Source organism: Sebastes umbrosus, chromosome 2, assembly GCF_015220745.1.
Source record: "Sebastes umbrosus isolate fSebUmb1 chromosome 2, fSebUmb1.pri, whole genome shotgun sequence".
Classification (NCBI taxonomy): domain Eukaryota; kingdom Metazoa; phylum Chordata; class Actinopteri; order Perciformes; family Sebastidae; genus Sebastes; species Sebastes umbrosus.
In genome coordinates this window covers 35,661,629-35,682,232 of record NC_051270.1, presented here as the reverse complement: position 1 = coordinate 35,682,232, position 20,604 = coordinate 35,661,629, and the positions used below count along the sequence as shown (strand labels likewise).

General features: G+C 40.2%; 1 protein-coding gene across 1 annotated transcript in view; it reads left to right on the top strand.

The window, feature by feature from the left end:
- The first annotated feature begins 2,893 nt into the window (after window positions 1-2,893).
- The window catches only part of lrrc4cb (leucine rich repeat containing 4C, genome duplicate b), a 51,830-nt gene continuing 34,119 nt past the window's right edge, over window positions 2,894-20,604 (top strand). The window contains exon 1 of the mRNA XM_037754642.1: window positions 2,894-4,098. The gene's annotated coding sequence lies outside the window, so the exon portion shown is untranslated. The remainder of the gene's footprint in view (window positions 4,099-20,604) is intronic.

Here is a 20,604-nt window from a genome sequence, read left to right as displayed (position 1 = left end):
ATAATCATTCAAGTCATTTTTAGCCACGCTAGGCGAAGCTCTAAGGATGGTTGGTCTATGTTGGTCTGTTTCTCGATCAACTATTAGATAAATTGTCAAAAATGTTGGTTTAGATGTTTATGTTCCCACCTACTAGTGGTTCTCTCGTGGCACTAGTAGGTTGACAGTCGTGGTTTTGAGTAGGGATGCACCGATACCGATACTGGATACTCGAATATCGGGCCAATACTGATTCAAATAGCTGGATCGGATAAGGGTGACAATGGGGCTGATATATTCAATTCAAGTTTATGTTCATATACAATTTGTTGTTGCATTAAAAAGGTTTACATATGAATTGTAATTCCTGTTAATTTTGAAGATTTTTACAAAGTTAAATGGTAAATGGACTTGTATTTATATAGAGCTTTTCTAGTCTTCCGACCACTCAAAGCGCTTTACACTACATGTCAGCATTCACCCATTCACACACGCCAACTGATGGCAGAGGCTGCTATGCAAGGTGCCAACTTTGCACATCAGGATCTAATCTTAATATTCATTCACACACCAATGGCTATGCCTTCGGCAGCAATTTGGGGTTAAGTGTCTTGCTCAAGGACACATCGACATGTGACCCGGAGCAGCCGCGGATCGAACCACCAACTTTCCGATTGGTTAGGGTTAAGGTTAGGGACGACCCGCTCTACCCTCTGAGCCACAGCCGCCCCTTAGTTACAAGTCGCTGGTGTACGATTTATAATTTCAATAATAAAGAACAATTAAATAAATGTATATCTCTGTATTTATTGGTCACATTTTATTTTTCTAAGTTAGGAAAGCAATGTTTAATTCAGGCCTGATGTTTCCTTGCACATAAAAGAATGATTGCAGTCATAGGTTAAGGCTTGATTTTTCCCAAAGCCCAGGTATCGTGATCGGTATCTGGACTGAAAAAGTCGTATTTGTGCATCCCTAGTTTTGAGCAAAATGTCTCAGCAAATGTTGGGTGGATTGCGATGCAATTTGGTGCAGACATATATGGCCTTTCTAAAGTTTGTTGATCCCCTGAAATTCTATCAAGGTCAAAATTCTGAATTTATCCATTACAGCCTCATAGAGCTGCTAGTGTGGCTAGAGTGCCAACAATACACCGGTTTCAACATCTTAAATGACAATATTTTCTGGTTTTCTTAATCCAATTAAATGAAAAACAAGGATTTTGATGATATCAACTTGAGCTTTGGGATATTGTAATATTTTCTCTATTTTCAGACCTTTCATAGGCAAAATTATTAATCAAGAAAATAATGAGAAACATTGTTAGATGCTGCTGCCGCACTACTGTTCACACACACTTACCTCTACACATAACAAACAGTGATGTCCCTCTGAAAATAACTAATAATTCATGATGAATATGAATAATGAATCATATTGTGGGATTATTGCTTATTTCATGGGCTATTTGGGGGATTTATACATTATTATTACATACTTATAATATAAAATCGTTAAGCAAAAACAAAGCATTCGAATAATGATTAGGAGGTCCATTACCATGGCAACGGTCGAAGCTTTGAAGCATCCGAGTCAGCCCTAGTTAACATCTGGTAATCGTTAAGGCTATCATATGATCATTTTCATACTAATCAAACCATTCAGTGACCTCTCATTGGAAGCATCTGTGTTCATTATTTATCCAATTACCTATTCTGTTTTTTTCATATCTATGCAGTTTCTTAACCAGTAATTACTTACTTAAGGTACTTTATAAGCTCTCTCACTCACCTCTCATTCTATTATTTTATGCAATCAAAACAACCTTTAATACAACCCCACTATGACTCATTTATATTCATCTTTGTTCTCTCTCTCTCTCTGTCTTCCTCAATCTCATAAAGCAGCGTGGCCTCAGTGACCAGGAGCCACTCTGTCACGTCGCCGACTTGTGGTCCATTATGCCCGTCTAATGAGACACGCTGTTCATCTCGGATGAAATGAATGCACACTCACTTGTCCCCTCTGAAGGTCTGCATGTCACTAAACCTCCTTACCTATAAGTGCCAACCTGTCTTCCACAGTGGCCCATTGTATTAAATTAAGTTTACTCCCTATGTGTGCATCCCCAGTAAAGGAAAACCAGCAGGTTTCAGGGGGTTGCCTAGGTTACTTTTGTCTGACAGCATTTGTCAAAGGAATAAATTAGTTGCATTTAAAAAAATGCTCACTAAAAAACAGCAGGTGGTCAAATGATTGTAATGTTCCATCCAGTAAGTCCAAAGAATTAACCATGGTTTACTATTTTGTAGCTGATGTGAACACATGGTGGACACACATGCACACATTATTCTAGCTGTGCTTTTAATGTGGAGAGCTGATAAGAGCCTCTATACATGTTGAATGTATTTGTGGATGCAGACAGTAGAAATGGTGCGTTTTGGATGACTGGATGGAGACTTAACGCCTGTAGGTGGCAACCATACCTCATCAACAATTGAATCTTACATGCACACATGCACGCACACACACACACACACACACACACTCTCACACAGAGACATCAGATCTGGGCTTTATGCGTTAATGCGATTGATCCCTGATAATTAACGACCGCTGGGCGATTTAAATGGGCAGATGGACGCGCACAGGCAAAAGTGGTCAAAGTTAAAGTGGTCCCTGGGCGATATGGGGTGCACGCTCACGCCTACACAGGCACACACACACACACGCGCGCACCTACCTATTGCACACGCACGCACACACACACACACACACACACACACACACACACACACACACACACACACACACACACACACACACACACACACACACACACACACACACACACACACACACACACACACACACACACACGTGACTCGCAGATCTGTGCCTGGAGACCGTGATTTCAACGTGCTCGCTATTCAAGTCATGGACTGCAGCGAGCGGGGGAACCATTAGGAGCCGGTGGCACACACACACACACACACACACACACACACACACAGACACAAAAACGCGCTTTATTTGCAACACACGGATGATGCTACTGCTGATGCTGCTGCCACACCACCAGCACCCGGATCGGACACACTCTCTCTCTGACAAGCGGAATTATTACTAATAGCTTTGTGCGCTTATGTAATCAATACACCGGATTGCTTTTTTGGGGGGGTTGGAAGAAAAAAAACACAGCATCCCGTGGATCCTTCCTTCTCCATTCTATACTTGATTTAGAAAACAGTGTATTGCCATATGCTCTGCGATTTTTTATTTTTTTTTTGTAGAGCAGCCCATCCATGGCAACCCATTTGTCCTGATGCGACGCGTGTGATGGTTGCAGTGGGACGGATATCCTTAATTCTATCCAATAGGCGTTCTCAGGGTGTTTTTTTTTTTTTTTTGGTGGTATAGGACGCTTCTGCACCCCCTTTCTGCTCTGACCTTACCAATGCTTTACATAGGTAATTAATTGTCATGTCTGTTTACACTGGTTATTTGGAGTGAATGAAGGAAAAAAACACAGCTTGAAATCCAAAAGATCCACTTTGGTTGTATTTTTTTTTTTTAATTTGTTGGATTTGATTTTTCCCAAAAGGAAACCACCGGTGGGAGTCATTTTTTTTTTTTGGACTGTGACTGTTTTTTTTTTTTTGGGGGGGGGGGGAGAAAGAAGGAGGCCTATACACAGACTTGATCCCCCCATCCAAAAACTCTGCAGGATTTCCTCCTCCTCCAGTCCGGAGGGATCTCTTCAGGTCCAGTGGGGGGGTTATACTGCTGGGTCCCTCTGAAGGGGGGCTTTTTCATCACATCATCCGAGGGGGGTAATGGTGGCCGGCGCACACCACCACCACCACATCATCCTCCACGCAACTCTTCCTGAATGTTTGGCATTTTTCGCAGGCGAGCATCTTGACTTGTGATCGAGAGAGACGCGCGGACTGCAGCAGCAGCAGCAGCACCTCCGATCCTCCGATCCTCCGATCCTCTTCTCTTTCACATGGAGATCTGCGCCTCGCTCGTCCTGCTGCAAAAAATCTTGAAAACGGGGACCACCGGGGCCCTGCTGGTTTCTCCTCCAACCTCGATTTCATTTATTCGAGAAAATGCGTAAGTATGTCTTTTTCTTATTATTGAATCCAGTCCAATTGCGCCTATTCAGTGTGATATGCGCGTCTATGCACCTCACCGATCCATGCATCGCCATGTATAACGCGTGATTTTTGCAGGCTGCATGGCTCACAGGACTTCAATGCAAAAAGAAAAAAATACTTTTTAATGTTTGATTATGCCTATTTTCATCTCTATATAGGTAAAGGTTATGATAGCTGTCGCATCCTTCGTTCGTGTGCTACTGAATGAGTGTGTGTGTGTGTGTGTGAGATATATAGATGGAGATGAAGATGGATAGGGACAGAAAAGGGGGTCGAGGAGGTGGGTGGGTTTTAGCTGGTGCAACAAATTGTGCGTTTGAGCGCCTCGGTATAGAGCCTGTATGTGTCTGTCTGTGGTAGTCCCTGTTGCCAGCAGGACATTACTGCTAGAAAAAGGGGCCTACGTCATATGGTAATTCAAATTCAGTTCAGGTATTCTCAGCATACACGTTTGCAGCAACAAGAGCGCCGGATTGGCCAGGTGGGCAGGCTGCATGGCCCTGAGGAAAAGGGCGCTTTGAGTGGGAATGTGGCGAAGCAAAAGCTTCAGGTCAAGCTGGATTTTACAGAATCTGATCATGCATTTCCTCTCTCTCTCTCTCTCTCTCTCTCTGTGGTTCTGCCTGTTGACCCAGTACGTCTGCAAAACCCCCAGTAAAGCCACCCATGGGTGATGAACTCAGAAATGAGGTTGTCATCTTTCCCCTCTACCACAGGTTAACCAGAAACTACTGTGTGCATTTAAAAATAAAATGTAAACTGTCAACTCTTAGAGTTGTTGCTTTGGCAATACAGCCTCTTTTTTTTTTTTTTTTTAGAAAAATGTGAATAGGAGCTGTCCATCAGTGGGAGGTGCTGAAATGCCTTGATGCTGAAAATACTTGTGTGTTGGCTGAAATGGGTAAGAGGGAGGCTGCATTTTGGAGCAGACATATCCCATCTGAAATTTGCTAGTGCTGCTGCTGCTGCTGCAGGCAAAAGCCTTTCCACTTAAACCTGAACCGGTTTCGTCCCTCAAGTGTACACTTTCATACAGCACATCTGGCGATTTTACAGCCTTGCCTGTAAAATCAAGGACACAGTTGGAGTGTTTAAGACTGGGTCTGCCATTTAGGGGTTGGTTAGCACAATATTTGCATTCATAAGCATAACCCATACCCATTTTATTTCACCTATAGTCTGCTTGATTGGGTTTGGGAGTTTGATGATTGAATGGTGGATTGAATCATTTTAAATACCGCATAGGCATTTTAGCAGAGGGTTCTGTTAATAGTAGGGAGATTAGTGTCTGTTACACATCACACCATTTATTCCTTAGTATCAGTGGGCTCTTTAAATGTCTGAAAACTCAGAGAGAAATGATAATTTGAAGTATAAAAAATGTCTTAAATCAAGTCATTAGTGATGTTCTCACAAATGTATGATATGCAGAAAAAAAAAATCACTGCACCATAATAATTCATTTTTCAGTATGACTAGCTTATGTTTCCAGGTCTGGATTATTTCAGTGCACCGTAACACGCTGATAACTGCTAAAATTAAGGCCACACACCAAGAAGTGTCTCAATAGGGCATTGGGTCAACATGAGCTACCTGAGCTGCTACACTGGGCTTTGAGATTCTGGAAAAAAAAAGACTGAAGCTCAACTGGAGAAGTATTTTTAACCAGAAGTTCCACGATTTGAATTTCAAAGATGGTTTGTAGAGTAAGTGTATAGTGTTCTGCTTGGTTGAGGACTGGTGTCCATTACTGCCAGGGTGGTAAACATGATTTCCATGTTCCATCAAACAACCCAGGGACCCATCATGGCCTGTGGATTTGGGTTTGTCACCTTGTAATATCCCTCAGTCATCAGGACAGAAACAGCAAAGCGTAATAAATGTGTTCCCTCTGACAGGTGTTGTAGTTCTGGCATTTACCTGCCTGCTAAGGGGACCAAATGGATGTAAACCGTGCCAGGGCCACTCACCAGAACAGCTCTGACAGAAGCCTTCACTGTGGGAAATAAGCACTTGGGCGAATAGATTTCTTTTCATGCGTGACACACATGTAGTCAACCACTGGCTCAGAACAGGGTGAACGGTGACTCATCTAACCATCCAAGGTTTTTTTTTTTTTTTCCTCCTCAGTAAATCACTGCTTTTGTTCTTGCACAAACTGCTGCGCAAAAGGGGTAATTTACAAATAATAAGGGCTTAACGTGATGCAGTTCCACCATAATATTGCTCTCTAAATTTCTTGTGACAAGCTGCCTTCTTACACCTCAGACAAACATTTGTAGTGAATTGATTCATAGTGCCTTGTCTGGTTTTTCTTTTTTTTCTTTCTTGCATCTAGAAATAATGCACACAACATCACAGTAGAGGACTATGCGCCTGTTCCTCCCAGGTGGTTATGTCATTTCAATATTTTCAAGCCATTTGTTTTCCCCTTAGCCACATTTCCCAATCGTTTAACATCATTAAGTCAAACAATGTACATCACGGAAGCTCCAGCGAAACGCACTCCCAACAATCAGCCCTCTATAAAAGTCACGGATTCCTTCTTCGAGCCACAGGAGCCAAAATAATGAGCAACTGGGTCTGCCCAGAGACTTTACACACAACACTAAGCATGGTGGGATGTTAATCACCGAGTAATTTTAAGGACCAGTCACACGCCTGCGTGGAATAAACTGCATGTTTCACATGTCAAATTACCTGTCAGTCAAACTAGGATGCATAATTCATTTCCAAAACTCATTACAATTAATTACAATAACAATTAGTCGACAAATGATTAATGGACAAAAAAAGAATGCACAACAAGCAAAATACAAAATTTTATCTGGTTCCAACAACACAGATATGGAGATGAAATTATTTAGCTTTTGTCCAGCTTCACCCTTTTATTTAATGAATGACTGAGTAACCTTCTGACCAGCCTAAACCTCTCTTCCTATTATGATGCTGTTTGTTAAACTAGTGGTTCCCAACCTTTTTCCATAAGGGACCTCTTTTATATCACTGAGTAAACTGACAACCCCTGACTAAGTGGCATATTTAATCGATATTTCATATTATATTAGGGTTGTCAAAGTTAACGCGAAATAACGTGTTAGCACAAATTTGTTTTAACACCACTAGTTTCTTTAATGCATTAACGCAACCTGCGATTTTCTATTAACCTCTTAAAAATCCATTTAGTTTTAAATCTGGAATGAAGATACTGGCATCATATGAAACAAGAAAAACTCAGGAATCCAATGGTACCAACTATGTCACACCAGCTTGTTGTGAAGGAGGTTAAATAACGCTCCAAACTTACACTAAATTTTGGTAAGGAAAAACTGGCATGGCCATTTGCACAGGGGTCCCTTGACCTTTGACCTCAATATATGTGAATGAAAATGGGTTCTTTGGGTACCCACGAGTCTCCACTTGACATGTCCACTTTATGATAATCACATGCAGTTTGGGGCAAGTCATAGTCATGTCAGCACACTGACACACTGACAGCTGTTGTTGCCTGTTGGGCTGCAGTTTGGATGTTATGATTTGAGCGTATTTTTTTATGATAAATGCAGTACCTGTGAGGGTTTCTGGACAATATTTGTCATTGTTTTGTGTTGTTAATTGATTTATAATAATAAATATATACAAACATTTGCATAAAGCAGCATATTTGCCCACTCCCATGTTGATAAGAGTATTAAATACTTGACAAATTTCCCTTTAAGGTACGTAAAAAAATGTGTGATTAATTTGTGATTAATCGTGATTAACTATGAACAATCATGCGATTAATCGTGATTAACTGTTTTAATCAATTGACAGCCCTAATTATAACTTTAAAACTATCAAAAAATATCAATGTCATTTAGTTCTATTCACAGAAATTAATGAAATGCTGAGATATAGGCCATGTGTGTGTATTTTCAAAAAGGTTTTCTTACACCCCTTAAAATCAAGATGGCCTCGCGACCCCCCTCGAATTGTTGACGACCCCTAGCAGGGGTCAGGACCCCCAGTTTGGGAACCAGTGTGTTAAACTACGACAGACCTTTCTTTGTTGAAACTATGAACTGGGGTAGATTTATGCCTTTTTTTTTAAAATCCTTGGGATTCGATCTGTCAACAGCAAAAATGCTGATTCATTTCCAAATTACTATCTTCTCCATTGTACTTATCCTTTTTAGCGATTGATGGGGACAGTCTATGTTTTTGAGGGATATGCTTTACAATACGGGGGCACTGTTTTGTTGTTTCATCAATTTATATTGTCGTCTTGGCCTTCTGCATACTTCTCTCTGTGCGATATGAGGATTGGTGTTGGGAGTGGCGATAAATTATGGCTGAGGTTCCGTCTGGACGAAGTGAAAATAGTCCCTCCAGGCCTGCCCTTTTTTATCTTAACTAATACAGAAGGATTAAGTGCATTCCTGTATATGTATATGTAAAGTACGTCTCTGTGTGACATAAATAAGCGAGTGGGGATGCAGCTCGAGATAAAGCCGACTTCCAGCTGGCTCCATTTTGATAGATGGCACTCTGTATCTTTCCAGTGGTACCTCCACGAAACATGTGTTTGTGTCGAGTCGAGAGACAGGCCGATCTGAACGAGTCGAACTGCTCGGGTGTGAAAGAGTCCAATGCATGCCAGGCTGGAGAGACTTAGTATTCACTGTAGCAGCTTAAGTTATGCCTTTGTGCACCAGAAAGGGGATTATTCAGCGAATCCTGCTCTGTGTCATTCACAAGTCTGCATTTCTAAATCAACAAATATTAATGTGGGGATGTATGAAGAGGCTGTATCGGCTCGTGTGTGCCTGTCGACCCACTACGGTTCATTACCGCTAAGTGCGTCTTATGAGGAGTGACAGCATCGATGCCTGCAAAAAAAAATCATAACTTATGGCCCAAATGTCATTATGACACATTCACTATTTTGACTGCAGCCGTTGGTGCCTTATTTCACCATCTGTGTTGTGTACTATGTGTCTGCCGTGGCCTGCAGCAGCAACCAGCCATCAACTCCAGTGAGAGCCTCTGATAGGAAGAGTATGCTCAGGCTACGGGTACCATGTTTCTGCCTCTTCAGCAAGCAGCCACTTTCTGCAAATGCCATAATGCCCTTTATAGATTCCTCTACAGATTCCCAACAACCTACACATAGACGTAGAGTTTAGCAATAATGCCTGAGTCAACATTATCTCCTGTGATTATAGGTATGGTGGTGCTGTGATGTGATGCACAGCTGAGTACCGCCCGCTGCTCTGAAGAATGCATAATCACAGTAAACAATGTCCTAAAGGCAATTATGGCTTTTATACAGCAATTCCATTGCTTTTTATATACCATTTCAAAAGTTTTCTTCCGAGTGTGGTAAAATGAATAAAAATCAAGACACATCACAACGGCTCAACGGCTAACAGGAAAGCACAGAAAGCTGTGCATCATGGGAATGATTCGTGGGAATGTGCAGGGCTGTGTTTTTTGATAGCTCATTTCATTTTGGATCTGATCCCAAGCTGATAAAACACTCTGATAATAGTCAAGTTCAAAGTCAAACAAATCTCTCATTGAATCTTTTTATGTCCTCTCTATTTTTATTAGCAAAAACAGTGAAAACATCCAGGAAAGGTTAGCATCTCCCATGAAGTATGGTCTTGATTTGCAGGTCAAAAGATGTCAAGACATCCAGGTTATAAAGATGGGCTACATTTTACCATCTTTACATATGCACAGCTGTTGATTCAAAAGCATTTCAACGGCTATATTTCAGTGTAAAGCAGTTCATAACCACCAGTTCAAATATAGTCCCTGAAATGCTGTGGAACCATTGGCTGTGTGTGACTCAGACATCTAAGAAAACTTAACAAAATTTGGCTCAGTTTTAATATCTACATGCGTTTTGACCTGCAAAACACCAAGTAAACACTTACTGGGATGTAATCTATATGGAACAACGTGTTTTAATTGTTGGTATTAATAGTCTTTGATATTCATTCAATACATTTTTTAAGGGGTTTATGTTAAAACCTTCTGTTACAACTACTGAGTTCATAATGAGATTCAATACTGGATTCAGATTCAGAAAAAAATACCCAACTTGAGGAATGTAACATTGACCCTTCGCTAAGCCCTGCCCCCCCGCTGCCCCCGTCAAGCTGTCAGAGCTACCATGGACCCGTCACTGTCACTAACTGCACTCCCTGAATACATATTGTGTAATTTTTGGAAAAGTGATTTCAGAGAGAAGCAGACAGAAGGGTCTACAATATGCATTTCAAGGACATATCCACGATGTCAAACTGAAAAACAGGTTCAAAAGATAAAGAAAGAATCTAAAGCCTACAGATCACAGTGTAAAAGTGAAACACCACATCACCTAGCGATTGAGACAAAAGACAATAAAATTAAGGAACAACACTTTTCCTGTGAAGCCGGGTAGGTTTTTATTCACTGTTCCAATCATTAAAAAGCAAAAGCAGCATGTGTATACATCCAGTATACCTCCAGTAGCTTGCATAACAGAGGGCTAATGCTAGTTTATGATGTGTTAACTTACTCTGCTAATGTTAGCTCCGCAGGTTTTTATGTCGAAACGTAACGTTTTAGAAACATACATCTCCCTCGAACCTCTCTGGGTAACGAGTATCACTATTACACGTGCCTCAGCCACAACGTTTAGCCATGAATAGCTTGAAATCTGAGCTGGCCGATGCTACGCCATGATTGGCCAGTCTGCATTTGAATGCGAGACTTAGGGAAGGGTCAGTTAACTAAGCCTGACGCTACCAATTGCATGACATGCAATATTCATAGAAAATGTTAATTAGACTGAAATGTCTCTTCTGAGGCTAGTTAAGACGAACAAGAAACTGACAAAATAAGTGAGAGTCAATCTAATCTCCAACAAGGGAATTGTAACCCTATGTTTTGAATATCACACAGTCTCCCAGTGTAGGCTTGAAAGGTGGCTGTTGTTCTTTCATGGAGGGCCACAGCTGGGATTTACAGCTGTTACAATGAATTACATTAGAAAAAAAACAGAATCACCGAGGGAAAAAATAACAAAATGTCTAAAGAAACATCAAAACTCCTGCAGAAAAATCTGTTTCTCCTATGTCCATCTGTATGGTCAATATGCTCCAAACAGTCATTTTTTATTTCAAAATATGAAGCTAGTAAGAGTTTGGAACATACTGATAATATGGATGAATAGTGAAAAGAATAATATTAGGCTGCAGGAGGGACTTCGAAAGTCTCTGTGTACAATTTGATACTTTTTTGTAACAATCAACTGGGCAAACTGTTGCCATCCATGTTGGAACCACCACAAATCAAAGCCATCGTTCTAAAATATTGCTTTCAACCCTACGGGGAGTGAGTGTTTGGTAGTAATATAAATATATACTATTGGAAAAATATGAAACAGAAACTACTTTTCCACACGAGATGTACAGTATATGTGTGTTCAGATAATAACTGCACAGATACATTGCAGTCATTTTATCATTTGAACACTGAGAAGATGGAGTGTCCACAGCCAAGCAAGCAGCTCTATGAGGCTTATAGGCGCAGCAGTGCCCTGTGCTATATGCTAATGTCAGCATGCTAACATGCTCACAGTGACAATGCACATGCCGATGTTCAACATTTCACAATCAACGTGGCATTGCGTTTCTGCAAGCGTGGTATGAAACATATTTATGAAACACATTTTTGGTTCAGAAACGTCACTATTCAACATATCCGTGGTTTGCAGAAACATCAAATGCCAACATTTTTTCTGACAACTGGGTTGTCAACATCTTAGTTTAGCGCGTTAGATCTCCTTCCAACCTCTCCAGGTAACAAGTATCACTATTACACACGCCCCAGGCACAACGTTTCACCACGACTAGCTCGACAATCCACAATGCCAGTCTGAATATGAAGAACATCTGAAACGATTGCATGCTAACATTTGCTAATTCAACTTTTTGTGGTTTGACTCATCGAGCTAATTAGAGACCCACAGAGGAAAGAGAATCAAATCTTTACACTGCAAAGACCACATGCAGCTTATGTGCAACACGATGAATATATATATTGTGAGCCACCCACCAACAAGTCTTCACAGCTCCTGCTTTTGTTGCTTCAAAAACACAACTACAGAGCAGAATCCAACCCACACCAAAGAGAGCCATATGCGTGTTCTGCCATTTGATGCATGAAGTTCAAACCTTGTGTAGGTGAAAGCAAGCCCTTGGAAGAGCTTTGCCACAAAGCCCGGGCAAATCTCATTGTCTCTGCTTATCAGCCTCAAATTTACTCCGCCTTACTGAGATATTCCCTTAGAGAATTAGGGATAATAGCTGAAGTGATGACGGTCATGATGAGTCTCTATCTCTCTCATGTTCGTACCCCCCCCTCCTCTTTCGGTCTCCCTCTCTCTAACTTCACCCTATTTATCTAATTCCCCACATATTAATATACATTTTATCTCCTGCCACTTCATTTAGCTCAGATAGTCTTTGATGAGAATATCTTGACATTACTTAGAGGACTTTCATGTTGCAACTCACTAGAAGGAACAGAGAGTGATTCATGATATACATTGAAAGTTGTTACCAAATCAGTGTAAGAATGACATGAATATCTAGTTCATCATTAATGCTTTGGCAAACAGCTTAGATTTTAGTTGCTGGAATACATTAGATTGGCTTAATTGGCAAAGATGAAACCCCAGTAACTGGCGCCAAGTCAAACACTACTAAACCGAGAAGGGAATCTTGTAAGTCTGACAAGATTGCCTCTTTAGTTTGTGGCTCAGAGTCGCCTCTGCTACATTTTTCCCCTTTTATGACAACACTTTTCTTCAACCACAGTGTTTTTTGTGGGCTTGAACAAGGCTGTTCGAACATGTTGTTCCCTTGTTGCCATGTACTAATACATTATTGGTGAACCTCATTGTTTGCCACAAGAGCATTTTGTCCTTCAAATTCAAAGGAAAAGAAAGAGAAAAGCTCTTTACGATGCTATTCTTTGTGTCTTGTATTCTCAGTAATAACACAAGGTCCCTTTCATTTGTTGGGAAATGCATTAAGCTTTGGCTAAGTATCTAATGCAGCTGGAGTACTTAAAGGGCAGTTGCAATATTTTGATCTTTTACTCGTCTCATTAACATTTGTTGCAGCTAATTCCAATCAGAGTCTGATCATGTTTTATTCATCACAGTTACCTAAACTTATAATGTAACAAAAACACAACGATATTTTCAGGTGATTATATACACGATAGAAAACATTAATATTATATTACATTTCTGCCAATAGATCCCCCTAAATGTTACACACTGTTCCTTTAAAAATGTCTAGATCATCCAATCCCTAACTTCAGGATGGTAAAAGACCCAACTAGGCACAACTTTGTTATTCAATATAACAGTTTTGAAACAAATATCTCAATACTGACGAAAGCATGCACATTACAGGCTGGAAAAAGAAATATGTTATAGGTTAATAGGTTATCCAGGACTAAATTGTTTCTGGACAGACACATTGCTTTCTAATGCACTCTTTCAATGCTTCGAAAACTACAAAAGAAATTCCATCTATCTCCAGTTAAACTGGATGGCGGCAGAAATCTCAAACGCAGACACAGATCTCCAAACCTCATCACATAACGTATATCTAAAATGATGCGCATGGCTCAATAATGCTTACCTTGAACAGCAGCTGGATTATCGCAATGTCACAAGATCACACGAGAATCACTGGATCACATATCATGCGAAAATCTATCTTGTTAGGCTTCAAATAATGCATTTGTGTCCGACAAGCCAGTTCACGGACCAATCAGCATCCTGTGAGGAGCTGGTTTATGTGTGTGTGTGTGTGATACGAGGCGCAAAACAAACCAATGGTAGCTCCTAAAGAGGTTAGCGTAGATGCTGCAATAGCATCAGTTATGTCAGAAATGGAGAGTATTTTCTCTTTTCTCCTGACTGGCTTCGGTAAGAGTTTGATTGACAGATGGTTCATCCAATCACCTGCCAAGTATTTTTCAGTTTCCAATGACGGCTTCTCAGCTGGTTCTGTGTAACAAACCATCAAGTTAGGTTACAATAACGACCAAACTACCAAAAATTCACCAGTACCTGTTTCTGAAATGTGTTTTATATACGTATATATATTTTTTATTAAGTGCTTCAATCATCAAAAGTGGCAAAAACTTCTCACTTCATTATTTGTCACACCTGAAGCTCACAGAATATATAAAAAAATACACAGCTGAAGCTACATTTTGCAAGCTTATCTAACTAGCACCTGCTGCCTGGACTTTAATTATCCAGGCAGGGAATACGGACACGAAATGAGGGGGAGTCCCAGAGTCTTTACCTCATTCACACCTTCGGTAATGAACACGACTAATAATAAGGGCCAGTAAATAATATTAGACAGTAGCACTGCTTGACAATCCTTCCTGCAGTGTTGTTTTATTAGCAGGTCCTGTCATCTGATTGGATGGGGATGCATCGCTGTCCTGGATACAGAAATACACACATTGTTTGTCCAGTCAGGCTACAGAATCAGTCTTTTATTTGCTTTGCTTTATCAACAAGAGTGCAAGGAAGGTCAGACAAAGTACAGTGTCATTATACCCGATATAATACAATCTGACCTTGGTTTTTCAGTGAAAACTTTGCATCTCTTAGCCTAAATGTCAACTTTTTAGGCACTGAAAAGAAAAGAGCTTTGTTTTTAGCTTGACGGCCATGCATTGTTGTGTTAATATAATGGGTTTGAAAGACGTTTTTCCCAACCTAAACAGCCTCCACAGATGCATTGTAGTCATTTTGAGCATTTGAACACTAACAAGATTTCCACAGCCTTGCTAGCAGCTCTGTGAGACTGTACTTACAGGCACAGCGGTGCTTTGTGCTAAATGCTAAAGTCAGCATTGCTCATAATGACAATGCTCACGCTGATGTTTAGCAGGCACAATGCTTACTACAGTATGCTCGGCATTTTAGTTTAGCGTGTTAACATGGTTACATTTGCTTATCTGCACTAAACACAAAGTACAGCTCAGACTGATGGGATTGTCAAGAGATTTGCAGGTATTTGGCCATAATGTGCAATATTGGATTAATTAAAAATTTGCCACTAGATGGAAAATTAAAGGACAAACAGCTATTATCCTGAGGGGTAAATGAATGCCTGTATTTCAAGGCAATTCATCCAGTAGTTGGCAAGACATTTCGCTCAAAACCGCAAAAGGCAATCTCATGATGACGCTATAGGAGAATTCAGATGATCACCAATACCACTAGCAGGGCTGCACCTCCCTCCAACTTTTTGTGGTTTGACTCATCGAGCTAATTAGAGACCCGCAGAGGAGAGATAATCAAATCTTTACACTGCAAAGACCACATGCCGCTTATGTATATGTGCAACACGATGAATCTATATTGTGAGCCACCCACCAACAAGTCGGCACAGCTCCTGCTTATGTTGCTTCAAAACACAACTACACAGCAGACTCCAACCTACACCAAATATGAGTATTCTGCCATTTGTTACGTCAAGTTCAAACCTAGTGTAGGTGAAAGCCCTTGGAAGAGCTTTGACTCAAACTTTTCAGGCACTGAAAAGGAAACTAAGAGCCTCGTTTTTCAGCCTGACAGCCATGTATTGTTGTGTTAATATAATGGGTTTGAGAATGCTTTTGAAAGGGTTAGAGTTTATCCAAACCCAAAGACGATCGTGTTCCTTCTCAAATGAACTAAAGGATGGAAACATTTAAGTAGCACGATGTTTAAATGATGCAATCTCAACAGATTGTTTCACAACGAGGATTGCAGCCAGGCATTTCATCATTTTTAGGGGCGAGGTCACTTGGCTTTTTGGTGTAGTCAATTTGAGGGAACAAAGGCCAAATGCAAGGGCAGCAAGGCCATCAAATAAAACAGTTATTTTAATTCCCTCATGGCCTCTGTGAAATTCCTGTCCTGATTGCAACCAACAATTATTTTCATTATCAATTCAGATGGATTCATCATTTAGTGTAATATTCTAAAAAAGGTCTGAAATTAGCACCCGCCAAAAACCCGAGTAAATTGTTGGCATTGGCGGGTGAAATCATCAGGACAGCTGCCACTTTGGCAGGCAGGGAAAACGCTGGTGATGGGAATAGAGAACCGTAGTTGTCCGCTTTCTTGGCATCGCATGCCTCCGTGACTATCGATTCCTCTTTCATTAATGCTTTACGTCAGTTACGCTGCACAATAAAAAAAAAAGGACTCGACAGCATGACGCTACTACTACTAAACCTGAGGGGGTGCACCATATTTTTCCCCTGATAATGCGACAGTGTGAACAACAAATTCTGTGTTGAAATCAACAGGATGAGAGTTAATAACGTAACCTGTTAGCAGCAGGTGGGCGGCACAGTCCTTCTTGGTTAAATAGCGGAGATACTAACGTTAACAGAGGTGCCACTCAGTTATTATTATGAGGCGTTCAAAGTCTGCTCAGGAAAAAGGACTATTGGGCGAATGTAAATTACAACGTTATCATGATGTTTTCATATGTAATCTCGTAAAATTAAATTTTTGGCGAGAAACTTGAATAATTCCAGTTGTTTGAAGGAGATGTTTTCACATCAATATAAAATAGATATTAAAGAGAGAATTATGACCTGTTTAACTTCATAACAACTTACCAAGATTTATTTTTAATCAAAGCAAATATTTAAATATTCATAATCATTTGAATCGTGTGTTTTTATGCAAATAACCACTATAGATGACAATAACAAAGGACAGTACAGTACAGTACTGTGTCAATTTACAATGTATAAAATGTTTTTTGTGTAAAATATATCGGACATTGAATGACAGCAGATCTAAAATGCTTTTCCTTATTTAGCGCGTAGATTTCAGAAGTGGCAGATAAAATTTCTCAGTGGCAGACAAAAAAAAATACTTGCCTGCCACAGTGACAGACAGTGAAAAAAGTTAATTTCAGACCCTGATTCTTAAGCTCAAAGTGACGTCTTCAAATTGCTTGTTTTTGCCCAATTAAGTTTACTATCGTATGAGACAAAGAAAAACATAAAATCCTCAAATTTAAGAAGCTGAAACCATACGATGTTTGGCATTTTTGCTTAAAAAATGAATCTGTGATTAGTTGTCAATTCATTGTTTCAGCTGTAATCAAAATATTCATTCAATTATCAAGCAACAGAAAAATGACAGACAAGAAATTTCAGTCATGTTTCCAGCAAAAATACTAAACATGCTCTGGTTTCAACTTGTTAAATGTCAGTATATATTTTATGATTTTTTGTTGTAACATATGATTGTAAATCAACTCTTTGGGTCACAATTTTATGATATATTTATTTTAACAAAATCATTGATCAGTTTATCACGAAAATAGTCAACCAGTAGCAGAATGTAACTAAGTACATTTAATCAAGTATTGTACTTCAGTAAAATTTTGAAGTTTGTGGGGGTTTTTTTCGGTTGTTTTCATTTTATGCTACTTTATACTTCTACTCCACTACATCGCAGAGGTAAATATTGTACGTTTTACTCCATTACTTTTATTTGGCAGCTTTAGGTACAAGTTACTTTGCAAATTAAGATTCCTAATACAAAATAATCATCAAACTACGATGTATTATTGTAGATTGAGCTACATAGCAGTATGCAAAGTAATTAAAATTAGCTCCACTTTTACCAGCTGCTACATTAAAGAGATAAACACATTGATGCTTCAATAATTATAATCCAAGATTACAATATATATTATTCTGAAATGGGCCATTCTGCATAATGAGTACTTTTACTTTTGGTACTTTAAGTATATTTTGATGTTAATACTTTGGTACTTTTACTTGAGTACAATTTTGATACTTGTATACAGAGTATTTTTTACATTGTAGTATTAGTACTTTTACTTAAGTAAAAGACCTGAGTACTTCTCCCACTACTGTTGTCAACAGACGAAACGATGATGGCAGTAATGCACCCCTAAAAAAATCATGTGAAATTGACATCTTATTCAACTGAAACTATGACTTGAGCCAGACAAGCATCCATATCTCCCTTCACTAGATTTTCCAGCAGTATCCCCCAGTCGTGTTCTCTCATTCTTGGGTAGTGATGATATGTAGACTCTGTATCATGAGTCATTTAATATAGCGTAGAGCAGCTAGGCTAAGGGGCATATGGCCATGTTGGAGCAGAGCCACGTGGCTTGAGGCGGGGTAAACGGATGGGCAGAGATTGTTGGTGCATTAGCTGTTCGGCTCCGCATCGTGTTTCACTGTTGTTTCTACAGAGAGCACACTGTTTATCCAACAGCACTAAATAAAACATTACAATCACATTTTTTTTTTTTTTTTTTTGCTCCATGTTAGAGGAAGTTGGTGTTCCAGGGAATTAGGGCTGTCACACTGTAAATACCGTTTGTCTGTGCATGAAGATGAGAGAGAGTGAAAATAGGAGAGACAGAAGGAGAGGGAGACCGCTTGTGATCCACTAAAATATCCTTGGCGACGGAAGACGCTGTATTCACACATTATTCACGGACAGTTTGTACCAACACTAACATTCTGCTAAGGCTATGATCGGCTGTGATTGGCTAAATGCACTAGAGGAAACGCTGCTGCAGAGCTAGAGAGCTGACGACGGACTGTGTGTGTCGACTGTTGATTATGGGGAGAGCCTGTGGTTCCATCTATTTCATATTCATGAGCCAAATGGTTCATGTTGTATTATTCATGAACAAATTAGACGTTCAAAACACCAGTGTGAGCAAGGCTGTATGTAGAATGCTAGGGAGCTCCTAAACCTGACTTTCACTTGAAACTCACCTTTTTTCTGGCCTCTAAATTTTGTTTCTATCACTGATCCAGATGCTGTGTTCTCTTTTTGAAAAGAGCTGCTGAAGCTTAATATATCTCACTCTTTTTTTTTACACAATTCCGGGCTTGCTGTCCTTACAGCAGCGGTGAACCGAAGACGGTCTTTTTTTCTTTAACATATCCTGTTTACTGTACGAGACGTTGGGAGCCGACCGGCTTGTAAGAGACCGGCTTTGTTCTGCCTCTCTGATCAGCTGGCTTGCTAGCAGTCGGGACGGAGCAACAGAAGTGTGTCCAATCAAGCTGAGCCCTGTTTTAAAAGGCCCTGCAGTCCTTGGGCAGAGGCCGCGTTTATGACCCAAAATCGAGGAGACGAGCCTGGCCCTCGTCCAAGCCCTCGAGCTCGTATATTCTGTTTGAGCATATCCAGAGGAAAGGGCAGCACCGCAAGGAGGCCCCATGAGACACCTGTACATGTGTAACTGACAGTGTGTGTGTGAGAGAGAGAGAGAGTGAGTGTGTGTGTGTGTGTAAACAGTGTGTAGGATGAGAGAAAACCTTGTTAACCTTCAAGCCTGCTATGATTTTGCGATGACAGATATATGGCAATAAGAGTGAATTCATTAAACGCACAGTGTAAATAGTATCACAGCTGAAGGAATCATGTGAGGTCAGTTCAAAGGGAGAAAAAAAAGACCAACAGAATACTGTCACTGTCAGACATAATTAATACAGTCTGCTCAGTTTTGCTCAAAATTACCTTTGACTTCAGTTAACAATCACATTTAAAAGCACTTCATTTACATTAGCCAAATGGGAAAGTACAGTATTTCTTTTTTTTGTGTGATTACAATGCGTCAATTACTGTAATGGTGTGGATTTATAGCACATTAGGTGATCAGAGTGTTGCACACAACGGTGGGTCTTATCTATTCCAGAGTTGATCCCTAAACTGAAGGTCACCATCACGATTCAGTGACTTTGTGAGCCTGAAATCTATTTGAACAGACCCTTTGTCTGAAATTGCTTGCAAATTAAATAGATCAGGTGTGATTACTGACCAAAATATGAAAGGTAATCAATCTAATTTCATACCTCAAGTACTAATTTGACTTCAGAAATTTACTTCTGCCTCACAAAACAAATCATCCAGCATCTCCTTTTCAAACAAGCCCCACACTAAATAATTGCACCGATACCACAACAGGAATGTTTTCGCTTGATGCAGACTTTGAGTCAGCCACCTCAACTGATTGTGTGTGTGTGTGTGTTGTTGTTGTACTGTAATGGTTTGTTTACCTCAGAGTGGATCCATGCCAGCATGGCCCACAATTTCGCCTCGCTCATGGTGATCAATAGGCATTAGCTTGAGACAAGTGTTTTGTCAAGTAGGTTGTTCAGAGAATGATTGGCAGCTCTCCGCTTCACTCAGACATGAACATGAAACCTTCCTATATACCTGACTGAGCGAACGCACTTCTCAACCTGAATGAATGAACATGCCACTCACTGGGCTCTCATTGCTCATTGCAGCTGTTCTGGAGCTCTGAAATTATCCATCAAAATCTGTTCTAACTCTCACAGGCGGAGCCCTTTGCTGGGCTTTGTGGGTAATATT